A 4874-nucleotide genomic window follows, 5' to 3' on the forward strand; every position below is an offset into this window, starting at 1 on the left:
TGTATGGTTTCCAATTGAGTGATAAAAGAAGTTTATATTATACTTATTTGAAATACCATTAGTAGATCCTCTAACCTTGACAACTATTTTTATCATTGTTTAATTCTCCCATTAATCTTACATCTCAAAGTTCTCTTGAACTTATCATCAACATCATCATCATTATTATTAATAATTTATATAGTTCACCTCCATATACTTCGATCCCGGTCTTGCAGGGTTATTTATTATTTCAACACTTCTGCACTTGGGAGAAGATATCAACTTTTGATCATGTCATTATCCCAAAGAATTATAAACTAAACAAAGACTAATAATTAATATATGATAAAGCCTTAAAATTATCATTCAAAATTCACAAATAAAATTATACAAAGGAGAAAAATTATGTTTAGTTTATAAACATACAATATAATAAGAATATAACAACTTGCAATCATAACAATAAAAAACTAACATAGTTATTAAAAACAAATATAAAATTACATAAATAAGTGAATCACAATCTTAGCATGCATACTAATACATAACATCAAACAAAATAAAAAATAGTACTAGTTGAAATACTTTAAAATTGTTCAAGTTTGGTTGTTCTCAATTATTAATTAATTATTTTTAAAACTTTATTACTCGTAACTTAGTGTAAAAAGACTTTATTTAATAAGTCTATCAAAATTCTAACACCACCACCTTGTTTAGATGCACTACTAAACCATGCCCAACGACCTAAGAAAACAATACTTAATTATCCCTTAACAAGAATTGAACATAAGCTTTAAGCAAGGAGAAAATTTATAAAGGAAACAAAGTTTTAAAACCAGAATAGCAATGTTAGAAAACTATGTGAAGAAAAGTGTTAAATTTTATCAAAAACAATACAAAAATAAACCACTTTCAAACACTCTTCTTTGACTCATTCTTATAGGGAATTTTAGGAACTAAAAGCTAATGGAATTCCTCACTAACAGTTTTGATTACCCATCATAAAACCATAATTAAATCTAAAATATTTTTAAATTTAAATTGAGTGACTTTTAAGCTAAAATATTTATACTTTTGAAAGAGGTCTGAAAAAACTGACTAGATTCTAATATTTTTGGGTTGAAAGAAATAATTCTTTATAGTCCAAACCCAAGCCTAAATTTTAGTTGGCAAACAAATAATATTTTATAGTCCAAAATATAATTTTACAATAAACCAAGGTCCAACTCAAAATCCAAACTCAAGCCTCCTAAAAGTATGAGTTTTAACTTAAAACCTACTTTGCTTAGAAACTCTCTCTTCTAAAAGCTTTGATGCTATTTGAGTTCAATTATCTTTCTACTATATAAGCATAAAAGAAAAGGTTGTTTCTTTTCCTGCTTGTATAAAATTCTTTCATAAGGTTTTGAGTTTCCTCAAAATATATCAATCAATAGTTTCTTTAGATAAGTTTTTTATTCACCCATATTTTATTTAAAACATGTTAATATTTTATATTAAAAATTTTACAGTGGAGATTAAATTCTAACAAAGTTTTAACCTTAAAACTAAATGAACCTTACTTTTAACTTGACCTCAAATATATCTATTAAGCATGTTTTTAAATAAATCTTCCAACACAAAAATCCTAATCTTCCAAGTTCATGATTTGCTAGTTGATCAACTAACAATAAGTTATGCTATGTTATACTAAACCCATGGACGATTTGTGCTGAGCAGAGCAAAGCAACAGATTTAATGGAAAAGCTACGTGTAACCATTCTCAAGTACATGACAGTTCAACATGAAGGTGGTGAATAATGAAACCTTTAAATTATTATGCATATTTTACACACACACACACACACACATGAATTTGGCTTGGATGCATATTTTACACACACACACACACATGAATTTGGCTTGGAAATGTGTTTGATTTATGACCGTTAGTTAGATAAATCATGTGTTAAAAGGAAAGCACATGATGGCAGCTATAAAGTTATGCTTTATAAAAAAAAATTAAAAAAATTACATTAATTGAAGTCATAGCTCCTTAAACCACACTGAAACATTACTGCATTGGAATTCTTACCCAGCTAAAAGCTTGTATGGCATGAGATTGATGTGCTATGCATGGGCTACATTTCAAATTCTATCCAAAACACCACAAAATGTGAATTGTGTGGACTATTTCTCAATCACCTTCTAAATATCATAAATTTTCAGTCGACGCATCGAAGCCAAATGTTGTTCAAGTAATAGTCATAAAAAAACATGTATATATTTCTAAAGCACTTAAATAAGTTAATAAGCCATACAATATCGTGCTGTGGACCCTGTGTGTTTCAACAATGGGCTAAATAGATGCGGGAGAAGCTATCTAGTGAAAATAATTCTGATTATGGAAAAGGATGGAACCTTGCTGCTTCCGTATAAATAGAAGCAACAATAATTTTTAGACATCTCACTTCCACCCAGGTGTAAGTAAATTCTGGAAACAGGCTTGCCACTTGCCTGTCCAAACGGATACAGTTAGTCAGTGAAGTTAACCAACACAGTGACATTAACATGTTGCATATGGTTGATGTTGGGTGATATGAAGTGGAAGGCACATAAAACCAAGGTTAACTCTAGATGAACTTGTGTTTTTGCTGGTTTGCTTATGGTTGTGTTAAAATAATTAAGATCAAACACAAAAAGGAGGCTAGAATTCTGAATAATCTGTATATTATGAATGTTTAACCTTAACCTAAATACAAATAAATTATATATAGATTAAACTGAAAGTATTATTCTACTCTAAATAAATAAGACTACATAAATATTATTTAACATCTCCCCTTAAACTCACGATGCGGCAACTACAAGCATCGAGAGTTTGCCAACTAGAAAACGAAAATGAGAGATGGAATGTGCCTTGGTGAAGAAATCTGCAAGGAAAAAGGAACAAAAGGCAAAGCAATGGTGCCATGCTTGAGATGATGATGAGTAAGATGACAATCGATCTCAATGTGCTTAGTTCGCTCATGAAAAACCGAGTTGTGAGCAATCTAAATAGAACTCTGGTTGTCACAATACATAAGACTAGGATGAGAAAAGGAAACTCCCGTATCAACAAGTAACCAACGTAACCAAACAATCTCTTTGGTAGTAGATGTCATAACACGATATTCTGCTTCAGTGGATGATTGAGAAACAATAGATTGTTTCTTGCTTTTCCAAGAAATAAGAGAATCACCTAAAAAGATACAGAACCCGATAACAGACTTGCGATCTGTGGGATCACTACCATGATCAGCATCAGAGTATGCACGCAACTCTAAGGAAGAGGTGGATGAAAGTAAAAGACTCTGAAAAACTGTACCTCGAAGATATCGCAAAATACGAAGAACAACTGCCCAGTGAATAGTAGTAGGAGAAGCAACAAACCAACTAACAACATGAACAGCATATGCAATATCTGGACGATTAATGGTGAGATGTACCAAACTCCCAACAATAGTGCAGTATAAAGTGGGATCTATCAAAGGTAAACCATCAGAAGAAAAGTACCTTACGTTAACCTCAATGGGAGTATCTACAATTTTGTTATCAGTAAGTCTAGCCCGCTGAAGAATATCTGTAACATATTTCGACTAAGAAAGAAGGTAACCTCTAGGTGAGTATGCTACCTCAATACCCAAGAAATATCAAAGATAACCCAAATCCTTCATTTCAAATCGTCTAGCCAACTCTGTCTTCAAAACTGAAATACCATCAATATCATCACCAATAATAATCATATCATCAACATATAAAGACAGAATGATACGACCTGCATCAGTGCACTTAATAAAAAAAGCAGAATCATGACTGCTAGGAACAAAGCCAAGAGATGAGATCACAATAGAGAATTTCTCAAACCAAGTACGAGGTGCTTGTTTGAGACCATATAATGCTTTCTTAAGTTTACAAACATATCCAGAGTCATATGAAATACCAGAAGGGGGTGCCATGTAAACTTCTTCTTGAAGATCTCCATTCAAGAAGGCATTTTTAACATTAAGCTGAGAAATATGCCACTGACGAATCGAAGCTGCAGCAATAAGAGTACGAATAATAGTCATTTTTGCAACTGAGGCAAATGTCTCCTCATAATCCATACCATACTATTGAGAATATCCTTTTGCAACCAGCCTAGCTTTGTATCGCTCAATAGACCCATCAGAATTAGTTTTAATCTTATACACCCAACGACAACAACAACACTCTTACCAGGAGGTAAAGGAACCAGATCCCAAGTATCTGTTTTATGCAAAACAGAAAGTTCCTCATCCATAGCTTGCTGCCAAAGTGGATCAAGAATTGCCTCTTTATAGGAAGAGGGCTCAAAGAGACAATGAATAGAAGCTAAAAAAGAAGTAAATAATGAAGAATAACAAGAATAAGCAAAATTTGGTAGTTTTGTGGACTTACGAATGTTGATGGACTAATGTAGAGGTGGATCCATAATCTCAGATGAAGCTTGAGGGGTTGTAGATGAGAATGGAGCTTCAGGTGTGCTAGAGAGTAAAGTACCAGTACCTGTAGAGTTATGAGTACAAATTGATCGAACATGGGGAGAGGTATCATTACCAAAATCCTCAAAAAAGGGATCTATATGAATAATATCAGATTTAGTCATGTTATGAGTAGTGGATGGAATAGAAAAGAAAGGTATGTGCTCAAGAAAGACAACGTGACGAGACACATAAAGTTTCTGAGTTATTGGATCAAAACAACGATACCCCTTTTTACCTTCACCATAACCCAGAAAGACACAAACAGCGGATCGAGAAGATAACTTACTGCGTTCTACATGAGGATGAAGAACAAAACAAGTATAACCAAAAACTCTAAATGAGGAATAATCAGGGATATACCCATATAAC

This window comes from Populus euphratica, unplaced genomic scaffold (assembly GCF_000495115.2).
Source record: "Populus euphratica unplaced genomic scaffold, PopEup_1.0 scaffold39.1, whole genome shotgun sequence".
NCBI classification, from domain to species: domain Eukaryota; kingdom Viridiplantae; phylum Streptophyta; class Magnoliopsida; order Malpighiales; family Salicaceae; genus Populus; species Populus euphratica.